Source organism: Acinonyx jubatus, chromosome B1 (assembly GCF_027475565.1).
Source record: "Acinonyx jubatus isolate Ajub_Pintada_27869175 chromosome B1, VMU_Ajub_asm_v1.0, whole genome shotgun sequence".
Classification (NCBI taxonomy): Eukaryota; Metazoa; Chordata; class Mammalia; order Carnivora; family Felidae; genus Acinonyx; species Acinonyx jubatus.
In genome coordinates this window covers 68,097,661-68,117,147 of record NC_069382.1, presented here as the reverse complement: position 1 = coordinate 68,117,147, position 19,487 = coordinate 68,097,661, and positions in this window count along the sequence as shown.

Here is a 19,487-nt window from a genome sequence, read left to right as displayed (position 1 = left end):
TGAGATACCGTGCAAATATACATATGCACTGTGCATGCAAATATATTAAGTGTTTCATTTAAAAGAAAATTTGAGGTGGGTAGCACTATTACTTAACTTTGCCTTTTCAATCATAATAAAACTTGATTTAAATATTTAAAATTAGTTTCCAAGAACTGTATTTCCATTCCTCTTCACAACACGTTTGAAATGTGTTTTAGCCTCATTTTTCCTATGATGCTTTAAGAGGTATTTGAAATGTGCTACAATCCATAGATTGGCACTGTGTATGTGTGTATGTAGAAATAAGAACGATTGTATTTTTATTACTAATACTAAAAAGTTACCCACAATAGAGAAAGTAAATTTCAGGCTAAGTATAATGCATTTTGAGTAAAATACTCAAATAATTTAAAAAACTACACATTTTTGAGAAGATGGGGAATTCCATGGGTACATCATCCCAACCATGTATCTTTGTACAGGGTTGTCTTCAATAAGTTGTTCCTGGCTGACCTTTAATCACATATATTCAATTACCTACTAAATGCATGTGGACACGTATGGGGAAGGCTGTAGGTGCAGAGGGGGTGGACATCTATTCTACAGATGGCACATGTTGTCCAAGGGGCATAGCAGTAAGTATGGCAAGCGGTTAACATTCAGACCACAAAACATGTGAGTGGAGGGAGTGGAAGAGTGCTTGATATGTTGCCCAGCAGAATTTTATCACTGTAGGGACAAGTTGGCTACGTGACTCCCATTTTCCCCTTCCCACAGGTGTCTTTATCATGACTGTCCTGAAGCTGAGCAGTCATTGTATGTTGAGCACATGTAAGACAAATATCTTTTTATATTCATAAATCTCTGGATCAGGGGATGCCAGACCTGGACTTCATGGAGTGATCCCAGCACTATCCCTTGAAGTGGAGACTGCTGTGTAAAACTAGAGGCCTGGTCTTGATGCTGTGACAAGATCTGGCTTTTGGATTGTTTCCCTTACAGAAGTGTTATATATTTAATAGTGATCTTTGTTCATCTTTTCCTGGATGCACAAATGATGTGGACTATGAGCCAGACTATCATTATTTACTGAAAAAGCAAATAATAACATTGTGGTCCCTCTTACCCTGATTCTTGCCTCAGGAGTGATACGAGGAAAGTCACATAAAATGTTCTACCCACACAAACCTCAACGTCTGTGTCTCCAAAAGAATGGAGAACAATGGATTTTCTTTGTTTATATCCAGTGAAGAGACAGCTGTCTGCCCCCCACCCCTCTTAAAAGGAGAAGAAGGAAAAACAAAAACAAAAAAGACACTTTTGCTCCTTTGGGAAAGGATGGAGAAGATCCCGGATTCTGACCCTAATCTTTGGGAATGTAAATACATCTTTCCAAGGGCCAGATAAAACACTGGATGTCTCCTGCTTTTGTGACCTAGAAATATTGCCAACCTCTGAACTTCATAGACTTGGAAATGTAAGTACCTAGGAAGAGAGTTCTCCAGTTGTTCATGCATCTTGAAGCTTAACCTAGGGACCTAGTCTAAATGGGCACAGAAATAATTCTCATGATATGTGAAGAGTAAAATGCTTCCAGAAAAAGTGAAAGCAAACATTTCCTAACTTTGTGTTCTATTTCTCTCTCTCTCTCAAAAGGCTAGGGCTTTTTACAGGAACACTGAGAAATCCAGAGACGTTTATTTACCCACAAGAGGGAGAAAGTGTATTTGTTGTAGTATGCGGATTAATAAGCTCAAAATTGGTGACCAGTATTCTAGGTGATCATAATCACTAGCATAGTTCATTAGTATTTTCGTTACCATTTCTTGCTCTCTTTCAGTCTGTGGTAAAATTGTGCTTTGCTGTCCCTTGAAGTTAGATATAATCATGCGACTTGTATTGGTCAATAATATAGGAGTGAAAATAATGTGTCATTTGCAGGTAGAAAGCTTGAAAAACCAGCACACTATGATCTTTCCCCTAAAGGGTAGACACTCTGACACCTGGAATTCCTGAGTGAGGATGAGGTGACATATAGCCCAAAGCTAATCCTCGAAATACATATGAAATGAGCAGAAAACTAAACCTTTGGTTTTAAATTATTCATACACTGTGGTTGCTTGTTATACAGCATACATGGAACTCTCCTTTCTGACATAAATACATATAAAGTAATTGAAAAAGTGCTATTGATCTAAAGTTCTAAAAGTTGAGCTCTCACTTTGAGCTCTTTTCTCCTCTGAAACATGTCCGTCCCTTCCTCAAGTGACATGAAAGGCTCAAGAAATTAATTTTCCAGAGATTGCATTTCTGGTGTCAGCGACATCCCATAGAGTCTGATCTATTTCTCATCAAAGGACATTCAATACTCAATTTAAGATTTGAATTCTGAGAGTGCCCTATGTCAACCAATTTCTATTCATATGTATAAATTCATTCAACCAATTTCTATTCCTATGTACATATAGAAATTGAACTCTTTGTAAGAAAGTTTTTTGGTTTAAGGAAATCAACCTTAGTTCATGTACATGTGAAATTTGGCAACAAACATTATCTTTAGCTTCCTTAGATACAAATAGGAATTTATTTCAATGTATCAGACAGTAAATTTGAGGAGTCCTCAGAGTATTTCCTTGACTTTTTAATATTCTACAAACATGGTAAGAAGAGTCAGAAAATGTCCTTTAAAAAAGTTGTTTTCTAAATTTTATTGAGTCAAGACTATTTGTTTCCTATAGTTAACCTTTCTTCATTGAGTTTCTATTGCTGAGTTTTATTTACTGTCTTGTGATGTCCCATCGGTAATGAATCAAAAGAATCCTTTTAAATGCCGATCATATACCTACATTTCAAACATTGGACAGCTGATATCCATGGACTATTATGGCAATTCAAGCAATGCTCTGCATTAATAAATCGTATTCATGACACTAACTGGAAGCCAGGAAATAATTTACTAATAAATTAACTTCTCATTTTATAATCTCAGATTTTAAAATTGGTGTTTTTTCATTTAAAGAGACAGTTGTACTTCCGAAAACAAAAGATGATCGCCCATTATATATCTGAAATTCAGTGGGGACAAGCAAATAAATTACTGTCTTTAAAATTATTATTTATTGAAGGGTTTAAGATTAAACCTAAACACAAAGTAGGCAATTATTTATGCAATTCAACACAAAGATACTTCAATAGAAATGCCCAACTACTGAATTTGAGCCAGTAGTATTTGGGAAGACTCCATTTATAATTATCCCTATCTACCTTTGCTCTGTCTGTTTTTTGTTTGTTTGTTTGTTTGTTTTTTTAATGAGAGAAACAAGATCCTCTTCTTCATGGCATCAAATGAGTTTTGATTACTTTTATCCCCATCCATGGAAAAAGTGGTCTTATTTGAGATCTTGTTTGGTGCAAGCTCTGATTAAATTAAGCTTTTTTTTTCAAAATCAATATTTTTCCAAAATTATTTACTTTCTGAATATATATGACTAAAAGAATGACTTATTAAGAATTAATAAAACACACAAAGAATAAATTTGTTTCTACCTAAAATGACTTTTAATAAAGATCTCGACGTTTCCAAAGATACTCAAATCAATGGTTTGGGTCTGTTTTTGTTTTCTTGAAGCTGGTTTTTCTTATTAATGCATAGATAAATAAAAAATGAGGAAAATAAGACAAAAAATTAAATAAACCTGGTTGAAGACATATCTATTATCACAGATGCAAACTTGAGGACAAGTTTTACTTTCTCAGTATACTACCACAATTGTTTTAAACATTTATTTTAACGCATCAAGACCAATTTACCTTCACAGATACCTTAGAGGTAAGTTACGATTTAAGAATGTTAACATATTACACTTTTTAGTGTTTACTTCCACTTTTATCTAATCACTAAATAATCCTGGATTAATGATGAACATTGAATGCCCTGGGTTAATTGAATAAATGAGTGACATTATTGAACTCTTTTGTTTGTGTCTAGGTAAGTGCTCTCTTCAGTCAGTGTTCTAAGACATTTTTATTCAGGTCTGATTAGACCGGCTATAGGGCAACATATAGGCTAATCTGTTCATAAACAAGGTGCTGTGAGTTGATGTTTTAAAAATAATAATGTGTTAAATCACATAAATATTATTTCATACACAAAAACAATTCATTGTGGGAGAAACAAAGACACTTTAGATGTTAATATGAACCTCATCTTAAATTTTAACATAATCTAGCCCAGACCAAAAATATGAAAGAGGGAATTTGGTGTTTGCTGCCTAAAGACCATGAGTCTTTTATTCCAGGGACAACAAGAGAAGGAAAACTGAGAGATTCCAGCACTTTGCTGTTTCAGAAAAGGATGTAAAATCCCAGTTTCAGCATAAGATTGAGAATGACAGAGGAAATGGATGTCATCCATGCTAGAAAGTTGTTACACGGTTGTCAAATTAAAAACAATAACAATAAGCCTTTAGATTCTAAAGAGTTAGAATGCAGTCAGCCAGATATGTAATTTAAAATAATTTAGTTAATGTCTTGGGACCTCTGTTACATTATCAGAGATTACACACCCAAACAATATAATATAAAGTCTCTAAGTAGGTGTTTGGACCAAATGATCTTTTAAGTTTCTTCTTCATATTAGATCTTTGATTTTATAGTGCCCAAGGAAGCAGAGGAGTTTGGATTTTTTTCTCCCCCTTTAATATCTCAGTTGTCTTTTTTTTTTTTTTAAATCTCAGAAGAGTGAGTAAGAACAGACAGAGTTGAGTCCCAGCTTTCCCAGTCCTGACTCCCACACTTTCTCTTGGGAAAGAGTTCCCTCCCTCATTGTGAGTGTTCAATGAATCAACTCCTCCAAGGGCCTTGGGATTCAAGTGGAAGTTTTACACTGATGCTCTGAGGTTTTGGCTCTGAGGAAGAAAGGAATTTTAAGAGTTTTGACATATTATGTATTATTTTGTCCCTGTTCTCTCATAAGTTTAAAAAAAAACTGTTGAGAGAAAATGTTTCCCAACTACCCTGGCACCAAAGGCAGCACAGAGACCTCATAAGGGATTTTAAAAGAATACCAATCCCTTTGCCCCATCCCTGACATGGTCTCAGGATACTTGCAGTAAAGAGCATTGGGAAGGGGGAGAACTTTAAAGTAACCCAACACTTTTGCATTCCAGGCATCTGAGACTTGGAATGAGACCTCATTTCCTCACAACATTGCAAAACTGTACCTCCCAACCTTCTAAGGGACTTGGGATATTTTAAGTTATTTCTGTTGGCATCATATAGCACAGAATAGAAGGTCTATAATAAGAAAATAGAGTAATTCTGTCCTCTCTTCACCTCCTTTCCTCACTACTGCTCGACCAACAACAAATAAGGCTGGAGATATTTCAGAAAAGGAATGTGACAAGGCCTGTTTCATTTTAAAACAGTAGCTGTTGAAGATATTTCCTCTGACTTAAGCATCATGACGCCATGTTGCATTCCTTCCAAAGAAGAGGCTAATATTGTTTGTTTGCTCTTTGAACCTAGTAAGTTACATCTCTAAAGAGAATGTTTTGAAATCATGGATATGGAAATGTCTGGAATTGTGCCTGGCATTTAGAAGCCAGTTGATAAATGTGCATTTTATAAAAAATAACTGACACTATTGCATTTATATGTAAAACCAAATAGTCTTATTTAATAAATTTTATATACCTTAAAAACGTTGTGCTTCTCAAACCTGGATGGACATCAGAATTATCTGGAGACTTAAAAAATAGTATCATGTTTTGCTTAAAGCAAATGGCCTCTGCTCTCATCTTCAGGAAGAGTCAATTCCACTATCCACATGGCTCAGAGAACCATCTGTTGAGAATTCATATCATATGAATTTTACACCGACAAAAGAATATTAAAGTATGACATATTTGGCTGCTAATCTATATGGTAAAAGTATATAATACTTTTCTAAGAGTCATCTTCAAATCCTATAGGATATTAAACTTTTTAAAAATAAATGCTCGCCTATCACACTATTGCATCTTAAGTATAATTACAATAAATTAGATGTTGCTATTTCTAATAATTTTTCCAGGAACAAAATGTTTATGTAAGGGTCTCAGAAGGATCCAAGACTATTATAAACATGAATGCCTGAGTAATTCGCTCATATCATTGTGAAATCTAACCCTTGAGGATGAAGTAACATGAAGTATGAATTAAAGCATTATTCAATGAGGGATGAAAATATAGCTTACCTTGAGTTATATTTCATTAATAGTTGACTGTTTATCAACATTTACCATTTCACCAAGATAAATAAGATGGGGGACAAAGAACATACAATAAAATAGTTGGGGTACTGCACTTCTATGTCTCAGGATAGCACTGGTGACAAAGACTCCATGTGTTCCGTCAAAGCCCATCAGATGTCAGAGAGTGCTCTATGTGCTGACTGGTTTTAAGACAATAGGCAGTTATCTCTGATGTGATGGACGCATGGCAGGCAGGCCAACATGCCCTTCCTAACCCTCCATATGTGCTGACTGACTTCTGACGTTCCAGAATGCTCCAGGCACACGGGTGGTTCAGTTGGTTGGGCTTCCGACTTCGACTCAGGTCATGATCTCGAGGTTCATGAGTTCGAGCCCTGTGTTGGGCTCTGTGCTGACAGCTCAGCTTCTGGAGCCTGCTTCAGATTCTGTGTCTCCTTCTCTCGATGCCCCTCCCCTGCTCTTGCTCTATCTCTGTCTCTAAAAAATGAAGAAACGTTAAAAAAAATTTCAAAATGCTTTATCCCTCAGGTCAGAAGTTGTAAGGAGGTCTGCCTTCAGTGTTTTAAAATACTCTATTTCAAAATACAGATGTCCCGCCAGAATTGCTGAATCAGAATATTGGGGATTGGAAAAAAATACGTGTGAAACTTTGATTTCTCATAAGAAACTTTGATCTCTCCCTATCCTATCCACACTTCTACTGGAGCTCTCACCTAAAGCTATTGGCAAACATTTGAATTTTAGTATGAATTCTCTGAATGCAGGTTTTGAAGAGGTAAAGAAAAGAAGAGTCCATCAGAATAACTGTGGAAAGGCCAAGGTAAAAATTTCAGAAAAAGGTGGGCTTAATCTCACGTCTTACATCTAAGCAGAAACTGATGAGAGGATAATATTTTACAGGACTTAATATGAACGAGACTTCTGCTTCTTTCTTTTTCTTTTCCTTTCTTTTTTTTTTTACAAAAAAACAATAAAACAGTAAATTTCTGTAGTAGTTTGAAAAGCTTTCAAAAATTTGCAAACTAGAGGAAAATTCAGCAGAAAAATTTAAATGGACAACAATTAATAACTAAATAATGTTTTATGGTGCTTATGGACATTTTCAAAACACCTTTCCCATACTGAGCATCATTTAAGTAGCATAACAACCTTATTGTTCTGTAGAATTAAGTGTAAGTAGATAGTGATTAACAGTATTTTAGAGATGAAGAAACTCAAGGAGTTTAGGTGGCTGTACCAAGTCCCTGTTACCAGGGCCTGAGAACCTGTGCTTGAATCTGTTTATCTAATGTTAACAGTCCCTCTACAAATCACAAAAATGTGATTTAAACTCCCTAGAAAATAAAAAAAAATAATAAATGGGGCTTGAACATTTAAGATATGATTCCCGTCTTGGAATCTAATAATTAAAACATATGGGCAATGTCTTTCTCAAAGGAAAAATATTCTTTTTGTGTCCCTCATCCCCTAGAGAATCCTCTTGCTAACTGTTCCTTAGCTAGGTTCCAAACCTTTCTTAGTGGCCTGGAGAACGTTAGGATGCTCTTCTAAAATTCTTTGGCATTGCAGGAGGCTGGGGATCATGTCAGACCCTCTCTGTCTACTGCTTCTATGTCAGTATGGCATAGGAAATATCTGTTTGACTAGCATTACCTAGTATTTCATATAAAGCGTGAGACACTAGTGACCTCCCATCTTCCAAATTTATCTTGGGAGTTCCACTATCTGCAATCTACATCTGGCAGAGGTAAGATCAAGGTCAACATCTAATGTTGTTGTTGTGCAATAGCTTCTATCTCTCCCTCTTTTATTTTTATTAGTCCAGCAGAATATCTATTGACTGTGTTGACCTTTACAAAGAACTAACTTTTAGTTTCATTGATTTTCCTCTAATGGTTTTCTCTTTTCTCTTACATTGATTTCCACTCTGATTTTATTATTTCCATCTTCCTCTTATTGGCACTGGGTTTGCTGCTCTTGTTTTCCTAGCTTCTTAAGGTGGAAGCTGAGATTATTGGTTTTAAATCTTTCTTCCTTTCCACCATAAGTGCTTAAAGTTACAAATTTCCCTCTAATCACAGACTTCTTTCTGTTGTCGATTTCCAATTTAATTCTGTTGTGGTTGGAGAATATACTTGACATGATTTCAATCCATTTGAAGTTATTGAAACTCATTTTATGTCCTAGCGTAGGGTTTATCTTGGACAATGGGTCACGTGCATTGAAGAGTATGTGCATTCTGCTGTTGTTGGGTGAGAAGTTCTCAATATTTCAGGTCAAGTTGGTGATAGGGTTACCCAAGTCCTCTGCAATCTTACTGCTTTTTTATTTTTTTCTAAAAGAAAGTTACTGCAAGAAGAGTATTGAAATAAACTATAATTATTGAGTTGTCTATTTCTGTTATAATTATGTAAGAAATTGCTTAATTTATTTAGGGACTCTGTTTAAGTGCATTTATTCACATTCAGTTGCTAAATCTTTTTAGTCTATTGGCCACTTTATTAATTAGAAAAGTCTATTTCTGCCTCTGGTAATATTTCTTGTCTTAAACTCTACTTTGATGTTAATATAACTACTTCAGGTTATTGAGAATTACTGTCTGAATGGCATATCTTTTTCTTTTCCTTTTTTTACTTCAACTATTTATTTCTTTGGATATAAATAAAATATTTCTCTCATAGAAAGCATAGGATTGGATCTTTTGTATTCAATTTGGCAAACACTGTCTTAGATTGGAGTTTAGTCTATTTACATTAACATAATTATTGTTAGGGTTGGATTTACATTTTGCTGGGGTTTTTTTCCTATTTCTCATATCTTTGTCATTCTTTTACTACCTTCCTTTGGAATAACATTTTTAGTTTACCGTATTACTTTCTCTGTCGATTTTTAGTTTTACATATAACATATAGTGCATATACACACACATATACACAAATATGATATTTAATTCTTCACTGATTTTATTTTTCCTCACCAATAATTGGCATGTGTCATTCCACACTGCCTCTTGGTCTCCATTGTTCCCAATAAGAAATCAGTTATTGGGGCACCTGGGTGGCTCAGTCGGTTGAGGGTCCAACTTCGGCTCAGGTCATGATCTTGCAGTCCGTGAGTTCGGGCCCCACGTCGGGCTCTGTGCTGACAGCTCAGAGCCTGCAGCCTGCTTCACATTCTGGGTCTCCCTCTTTCTCTGCCCCTCTCCTACTCATGCTTTGTCTGCCTGTCTCTCTCTCTCTCTCTCTCTCTCTGTCAAAAATAAACATTAAAAAAAATTTAAAAAGAAATCAGTTATTAATCATATTGTTGTAAATCATTTTTGTTCTGCTGCTTTCGAGATTTTCTTTTATGCCTTTGGCGTTCACAGTTTGACAATATGGATAGGTGTTGTTGTTTTTGTATTTATCTTTCTTAGAATTCAGCGAGTTTCTGGGATCCGGGGCATCATAGTTTTCATCAAATTTGGCAAATTTTTAGCCATTATTTCTTAAATATTTTTTTCTATTCCTTTCCCTCTCTCTCCTAGTTGAAGATAGGAGATAGATGGAATTCATGGTGCTTCTCACATTCATGGGGATTCTTTCTTCTACCACCTCAAAGCTATTGTGGATCCCCCCATTGCAGTCATTGTAACTTGCAACTTTAGAATTTATTTCCTTTCGTGTAGTTTACATTTCTTTACTAACATTCTCTATTTACCAACTCATGGGCATCCTGATTTACTTTTATTCTTGGAACAGCGTTTCCTTTACTTCTGTGAATATATTTATAATGGCTGTATTTAAACCTCTGCTGCATCTGGCAGATGACCCCATACAGTCAATCTTTATTGACAGCTTCTGCTTCTGCAACTGAGTACGAGTCACACTTTATTATTTCTTTGTTTGTCTTTTTTTGTTTGTTTGTTTTTTTGGAAAGTGTTCATTTTAGATTATCTATTGTAGCAACTCTGGGTTCTTTTTTTTTTATTTTATTTTTCTGAGGCCTATTGGACTTTTAAAAGGTCCTTGTCTGGATTTAAACTGTAGAATCTATCTGCTCCAGAATCACTGATGTCTCTGCTCAGGTTTTTCATTCTCATATTGATATTTTAGCCTGGCTTCCTAGTTATCACCTCCTGTATTTGTCTAAAGGGCTAACTAATGCTTTAGACAGAGGTTTTGCTAAAATACTTTGACCATGTAGTTTCCACCCCTTGCCAATTTACCTGTATGTGGTTTGAAAAACACAATGTAGGGGCGCCTGGGTGGCGCAGTCGGTTAAGCGTCCGACCTCAGCCAGGTCACGATCTCGCGGTCCGTGAGTTTGAGCCCCGCGTCAGGCTCTGGGCTGATGGCTCGGAGCCTGGAGCCTGTTTCCGATTCTGTGTCTCCCTCTCTCTCTGCCCCTCCCCCGTTCATGCTCTGTCTCTCTCTGTCCCAAAAATAAATAAAAAACGTTGGGAAAAAAAAAAAGAAAAGAAAAAAGAAAAACACAATGTAGCAGCCTGTTTTCAAGTCGCCCTAGGCTTTTTTCTTCATATTCTTCTTGTTTTTCCCCCCTGGGCCCTGTTAGACTTCTCATGCACATGCATAGGTTCCCAGTCAGCCAGTAGGCACATGGAAAGCTTATCTCAGCACTTTTATGGCTCTCTCATTTCCCCATGAAATGTCTGGCTAGAGGATTTTCCTGCCTATTCCCAATTGACTCCATCACCATTGTTAATCAGCAAAGTGGGGGGTTTTGACCCCTACCCTGAATTGAGTTAGTCTGTCCCCTTTGGCAACAAAGCCACATGTTTTTTCACCCAGCCACAACCTGTGAATCTAGTTCTTGTCTCCAGGCAGGGACTAGGGATGTGAGCAATCCCCGGGAAATGGCCAGAGATTCCTGCCATCCTAGCCCAAAGCTCTCACAGGTTTTTGGGAATTAATAATTCTCAAATTGTTATCTGCTTTTGGTTAATTTTCAGTGCACTTCATGATTGTTTTTGACAACTTTGTCCAGTTTTATACACTTTTTGTGGACATGAGTTGCTAAGCTATTCACACAACTATTATTTCATTGTTAATGCCAATCTGCAAAAGGCAGAAATCATAGAGACAAAACATAGGTCAGTGGTTTCCAGGCACTTAGGATGGAAAGAAGTTCTAATGACTGAGGTACAAGAACCTGTTAAGATGATGGACATATTTGATATCTTCGTTTTGGTTTTGGTTTTAGGACTATATGTTATTTCTCAAAACTCATAAAATTGTGCACTAGAAAAGGGTAAATTTTGCTATTGGCAACTGATAAGAAACCTGGCTTTACAAAAACAATAATACAGTTAGCTAACCTCAGTTTCTTATCCCATCATTGCCAATAAGTATGATAATTGCATTAGTTTCCCATTGTTGTTGGAACAAATTACCAGGAGCTTGGTGGCTTATCACAACACAAATGTGTTATCAGACAGCTCTGGAGTTCAGAAGTCCAACATGGACTTCACTGGGCTAAATTGAGCTGTCAGGAAGGGTATGTCCTTCCTGAGGTTCAAGGGGAGAAAATGGGAGAATATGTTTACTTGCCCTTCACAGCTTCTGAAAGCTGCCTGCTTTCCTCTATCTTCAAAGTATACACCAGATCTTTAAATCTCTCTCTGACTCTGACCTTCTGCCTCCCTCTTCCACATTAAAGAATGCTTATGATTACATTGGGCTCACCTAGATATTCCAGCATAATCTCTCCATTTGAAGAGCTGAGAAATATCCTTCATTCCATCTGAAGCCATTTCTCTTGTCACATAATATAATATGCAATATAACATATCTACAGATTCTGGAGATTAGGAACTGAACAACTTTCAGATGCTTACCACAATAATAGTATGTACTTCATGAGTTTGTTGTAAAGATTAAGTGAGCTATAAATATAAAACACTTAATACCAGGAAAGAACAAATACTCAGTACATTAGCTCTATCACTATTAATCATTATTACTATGTAACTTCTCATATAGGGTTCAGGCATGGAGAAAATAGGGAGTGTGGAAAGAGGCGGGAAAAGCATAAATCAACACAATCCTGCCGACTCGCAATGGAACTGAATGTGGAAATGCCAATTCAATAACTTTCACTCAAACAGTTATCATTCAGCCTTGTATCCCTCTGGCTTTCTGTGCTAATGTCAAGCCTACACGTAACCAAATCACAGAAGTTACCCAACTAATTTTATGGGGTATAGAAAATCTAAAATCCTATCTAATTTCCAGATCCTCAGGCCATCGCCAAGGTAAATAAAGTGACTGTGTATCGTGAAAAATGGGCTCATTCTAAGAATTCCCATAAAACTCAACTACTCTTTGTGAATCCATCCATAGACATACACAGCCTTCGGGCACTGTAAAGCTCTTTGTTACACCACAGCAGGATACGTCATTCTCAAGCTTGTGGTTACAAGTAAACTGGAACAAGAGCAAGCCAGTTGTATTTTTCAAATTTCTAAGACGTTGGTTAGAATAGAAGTCATTATTCTCAGTCTAGGATATGCAAACCAGCTAAGCAAAAGAGAACATTAATGACTGAGCCTTAGAACCTTCATTTATTCATTTTTTATTATTGCCAACCCATACAATAGAAATGCTTTATTCTTTCAGATGGAAAAAAAAACATATTTCCCACGTATGTACTTGATACCCTATCATTTTATTTAGATATATTTTTATTTAGCAATTATACAGAGCCACTCCAAAATAACTAAAGTACTTTAAGGTTCATTTGGCTCAGCAAAATCAAATATTAAAAGTGTATTTGGCATAAGGAAATAACTTCTGAAAGAAATGCAAGTTCACACTGGAATAGGAAACTTTGAACAAACATGCATAACAGAACTAAAACATTGTTCAGAGGAAAAACCTGTAGTTTCAAATATCAAATTAATTCATAAAATAATAAAAATAATAAAATAATAAAATGAATGACTAAAACATTTATCTTGAGAACTTATAAAAACAAATAAACCTATGAAAAGTAAATAGAAGGGACTAAATATACAACCAGACTTTAATACATTAAAAATCATTAAATTAATAAAATAAAAATGAATCTAAGAATTGTTTTCTTTAAAATACAAAAAAAATATAAACCATTAATAATCACATCAAGGACAAATGAGTAAAAGCACAAATACAAAATATAAAAATTTTTGTGGAAATAATTATGAATAGAAAACAAACAAAAAGAATCATAAGAGAATGTTTTGCTCATCATCCTGTGCAATGACAGTGAGAACTTATATGAAATAAATTATTTTCTGGGAACACATAAATTAAAATGAAACCCCCAAACAGTATACAATATTAACAAACAAGTTATTCTGGAGGATGTCACTATAAAGCTATTTCCAAAAATTAGAGGTTTAGTTTCACAGGGATTTCCACTGAACTTGTAAGGAAAAAATAACTACAATGCAATTTATACTGCTCAAAAACACAAAGAAAAGAATGGAAAGAACTCAAATACTCTTTAGAAAGTTATTCTAATATGGAGCTAGAACCCAAAAACAATAGCATGAAAGCAAAGCAAAGTAAAAATCATCCTTATTGAATGATTATGAATGTAAAAACAAAAAAAAAAATAGTGAACAGAATCCAAGAGCACATTAAAATAATACATCTTAAGAAGTTTATTTATTCTAAAAATGAAAGGATTGTTAAATCTTAGTTATGGTTAGATAAATAGATCTATTTCTATAAATTTACATATTAATTAAGGTACCAATGAAGAAAAACCATACAGTAATTTCCGTACATAATGAAAAGTCATACAAGTAAAAGCTAACATAATTATGAGTATTCTCAGTAATAGAAGGCATTTCACTTAGTTAAATAATGCTTAATTGGGAAACATTAAGAACAGTTTAATTAAAATCAAGAATAAAAAAAAATTCTTCTTTGGCACCATGATAATTAACATTGTTCTGAATATATTTGTGCAATTGGATCACAGAAAAAAATATAAAAATTGAAAATAAGGAAAGTTATATTATCATTATATTTAGATTGCATGTTTGTTTTCTGGGGAAAAGAATAAGCTGAAAAAAAATTACATGCAGTAAGAAGATTTATTGAAGTTGAGTGGAAAATTAAATATGTAGAAACCAATGATCTTCACATCAACAAATAACTGCCAGTTGGAAGACATAATCCGCTTAAAATAACACAAGAATAACTAAAATATCTAGAAATAAATTTGAGAAGTGCACACAATGTACATGAAGAGCAATTTAAATCCTACCAGAGGATGCAAAAAGAGGTTTGAAAAATTGTATGGCACAACTTACTATTGAACAGGAAGGCTTCACATAATAAGATGGTAGTTCTCTTCAATTAACTTCCAATTTTTTAATTACAATAAAAAACACAAGGTTGATTTACTTTTGGCACTAAACACACTGACTTTAAATTTCATAATAAAATTGAATAAGAATATAATGCAAAAGGCATAATCCATGAAGAAATATTTGACAGGCTGAACTCCATTAAAATTAAAAACTTCTGCCCTGTGAATGAAATGTCAAAAGAATGATGAGCCACAAATAGGAGAAAATGTTTGCAAAAGATACATCTGATAAAGGACTGTTATCTAAAATATACAACAAAGAACACAGCAATAAGAAAACAAATAGCCCATTAAAAATTGAGCCAGGCGCCCCTAGGTGGCTCAGTCGGTTGAAGTCAGGTCATGATCCCACGCTTCGTGATTTTGAACCTCACATCAGGCTTTGTGCCTACAGTGAGAAACCTGCTTGGAGTTCTCTCTCTCTCCCTCTCCCATTGCCCCTTTCTCTCTCTCTCTCTCTCAAAATAAATCAACTTTTAATGATGTTTATTTAAAAACAATTGAGCCAAAAACCTTAATAGACACCTCACCAAAAAAGATATGCTGATAGCAAATAAGGATATGAAAAGATGTCCCATATCCTTTGGAAATGCAAATGAAAACAATGAGATGCCACTACACACCTGTTAGAGTGTGCAAAAGCTAGAAAAAGAACAAAACACATGCTGGCAAGGATGTGGAGCAACAGGAATTTTCATTCATTGCTGGTGGGAATGCAAAATACACTGCCAGTTTGGAAGGTGTTTTGGCAGCTTTTGATGTGTGTGTGTGTGTGTGTGTTTTAGAAAACTAAACATAATTTTTTCCATAAGACCTAACAATCATGCTCCTTGGTATTTACCCAAAGGAGTTGAAAACTTAGATCCACAAACACATACACATGGATGTTTATAGCAGCTTTATTCATCATGGCCAAAACATAGAAACAACCAAGTTGCCCTTCAACTGATGAAAGAATAATTAAATTGTGGTACATTGGATAATGGAATATTATTCAGTGCCAAAAAGGAATGAGCTATCAAACTATGAAAAGATATGGAGGAACACTTACATACATATTCCTAAGTGAAAAAAGCCAATCTGAAAAGGCAATATACTGTGTGGTTTCAATTATATTATTCTAGAAAGGCAAATCTGTGGAGATAACAAAAAAGGTCAGTGGTTGCCAGGGATTGAGGCAAAAGGGATAGATGAATAAGTGGAGCAGAGATTTTAGGGCAGTAAAAATAATCTGTATGCTATTACAACGATGAATACATTTTACTATACATTCGTTCAAATCCAGAGTGTAAAAGAACAAGAGCGAATCATAATGTAAACTATGAATTCTGGATTATAATGATGAAACAATTATATCAATTATAATGATATGTCAATGAACCTATCAATGTAGGTTCAATAATTATAACAAATGCACCACTCTGGCAAGGGATGTTGATAATGAGGAAGGCTATGCATGTGTACGGGTAAGCAGTATATGGCAAATCTCTGTGTCTTCCCCCCTCAGCTTTGCTGTAAATCTAAAACTATTCTTAAAAAATAAAATCTAAAAAGAAATCAATAAGAGGGTTTTTCTCAACCTAGGCAGTGGAGAGCTGAAAAGAAGGCTTCTCCCTCTAAAACAAGAAAAAGCCAGATCAACTGCAAAATCGTCAATTTTCTTGAACCTTTCAAAAAGCTGATGTCACAGAGCAACACCAAGTAACCTGCCAATCCAATAAGGGGCAAGCATCCATCAGAGAGAGCGTAAGTGTGGACTGTCTCATCTATGATAGAACATAAGATGAAGACAGGATCATAAGACACGATGGTAAGAAGGGATCATCTGAAATTTGAATACATTCCTAAAGACTGAGGATGGGATAGCCTAATAGTACACACCTGCTAACAGACACAAAAGGAATTTGCATTTACTCACAAACTATTTTTACAAAACTTCCAGTGGGTAGTAAGTGAAAGACTGGGGACAGCAGCAGCGTAAAAGACTGAAGAGAACTTCTCCTGCCGGTAAAGACATAGAGGAGGGGGTTCACTGCCACTGCTGCAAAGGCAAAAATCACGTTTCCCTGCCTGCTCCCCTATCTCCTAAGAAGCAAATGCCTTAGGTAGAAAAACTGACATGTGTCAAACCTGGGGAATAAGTAAAATTCCATTGAGGAACTCTTACAGCAGGCTCAGCAGTAGACTTGTCCTCGCAGACGAAAGGATCAGTGAACTTGAAGATACATCTGTAGAAATCACCAACACTTAAACACAAGGGGAAAAAAAAAAAAAGAATGAACCAAACAGAACAGAGCATCAAAGAGCTGTGCGACAATATCAGATCATCTAAATATTTGTAACTGGAGTCCCAGAAGGAGAACAGAAAGAACACAAGACAGAAGAAATATTTGAAAAGATAATGTCCATACAGGTTCCCAAAATAATGAAAGACATCAAAACTGAAACTCAAGAGGTTAAGAGAACGGAAAGCAGTAGTTAAAAAAACTACACATAGATATATGACATTCAAACTGCTAAAAAATATAAAAAGGAAGGCTTGAAATCAGCCAAAGGGGGAAAAAAAAGCCTATCACATACAGAGGAGCAAAGACAAAAATTACAGCAGCCATTTCATCAGAAACCACACAAGCAAGAAGATAATGAGTAGTGTCATTTTTGGAAGCAAATATGAAAATCTGTTATCCCATACCTATATCTAGAGAAAACATTTCTTAATGAAAGTTAAATTCTTTCTCAGACACGCAAATGATTGCCTGAAGAATCCACTGAAGAATAGCTTCAGGGCACCTGGGTGGCTCAGTTGGTTGAGTGTCCAACTCTTGATTAGGCTCAGGTCATGATCCCGGGGTCATGGGTTGGAGCCCCAGGTTGGTCTCCATGCTGAGCGTGGAGCCTGCTTGAGATTTTCTCTCTCTCTGTCTCTGTCTCTCTCCCTCTGCCCTCTCCCCTGCTTGCACATGCTTGCTCTTTCTTAAAAGAAAAGAAAAAAAAAGAAAAAAGAAAAAGAATAGCTTCATTAGCATTAAATGTTTATGTCAGGACTGAAGAATGTCCCAAATCATTAATCTAAGCTTCTACCTTAAGAAACTAGAAAAAGAAAAGCAAATTAAAGCAAGCAGAAGGGAGAAAATAATAAAGAGCAGAACAAAAATCAATTACATTGAAAATAGACCAAAAAAAATAAAATCAGTGAAGCCAGAAACAAGGAAAGCTTGTTCTCTTAAGAAAGGAAATAATACAGCTGATAAACCTCTGGCAAGACTGATGAAGAAAAAGACAATGACACGTAAAAACAATATGCAGATTTTGCTGATATTAAAGTGAAAAGGGAAATTATGTAACTGGATTGTGAGATACAACAGAGACATAACACAAAAGTTGCGATATGAAAAGCAGTCAAATTGGGAAATAGAAAAAACGGACCCTCAAAACCTGACAGAGCTACATAGATCAAGATGGTTGCATGTGGAACCACAAAGTAGTGAGCAAAGGAGTGATTATTTAAGAAATGGTGGAAAGAGAGCCAGATATTTATGGAGAAAAATAAATCTACACAAATGAAATTTTGATGTGTTAAGTATCAAAATGGGAAATGTAGCACTCTAAAGTTAATGGTAAAAGGGATATCAGAAAGCACCAATCAGAAGGTGAAATATTGATAAGTACATCAAAATTAAGGATCTTTGCTTTTCAAAGTTTCGAGAGAACATCAGGGTGAAAACTGCAAAGAAAACAACCAAGACAATGTCATCTAGAATAGAAGAGTCTCTTACAAAATTGGAAAACACTTAATGCTCCAGTTATAACAAAGGGAAATCTATAAGAATAAGAAGGGAAGCTTCATAGATTGAAAAACACGCGAAGATATTTCAAATCTCCCTAATCATCGGAAAAATCCAAAGTTAAATAATTATTTATCACTTTATATCCAACTGATTAAAATATCTAGAAAGTTATATGATACCGAATGCTGATGAAAGATGTGAAAACATAGGAAGCCCGTATGTCTCAGGAGGAAGCATGATCTGGCAAAGTACCCAACAAACATGAGTATGACCTAGCAATGCTATGATGCCCAGCAATGTTGGATATAGAAACATTCATGTATAAATCCCTATGGGGGTATGTATACATATGTTTGCTACAGCATGATTTGTGAACATGAAAGATGGAAGCATCCTACGTGTCCATGGCTGGCAAATTAATTAAAAAAAAAAAACAGGCATATTAAAAAATATCATGCAACAGTTCGGAAGTAGTGACCATGAAGTATCAATAACACAATGCCATTAGTGTAATTTTTAAATACAAAATACACACACACTAGCCAGTAGTTTGTAGCTTACAAAAATATATTCATATCTGAGAAAATACCACACCTTAGAGCAACGGCTGTGGTACAGGAGAAGTGAACAAATGCATTTGGTGATCAAGGGCAAAGGCAAGGGTAAAATGGAGCGACAGAGGAGACTTACACAGTCCAACAGGATAGTAGGAGTGAGCTAAGCAATAGAGCTTCTGAGTCTGAGCCCTACAACACACACTGATACACACACACCACACACACACTTACACAGGCACAGACACACAAAAAGGAAAACAGAAAGCCAGAAAATTAGAAAAAACTGTGGTATGGGAGCTGCTCAAAAATATTATGTTTCATTCATCCAATGGAATATTTTCAAGCTGTTAAAAATAATGAAGTGCTGATAGGAAACCATCTCAAACATATAATATCATGGTAAAATAACAGAGCCCTGGCCTGTATGAAGAACACGGTACTATTTGCATCATAAAAATTATACATATGAGTAAATGCTTGCATATGTACAGACTAACTCTGGAAGGACACAGAAGAAAATGGTAGCCGTGAGTGCTCCCAGGAAA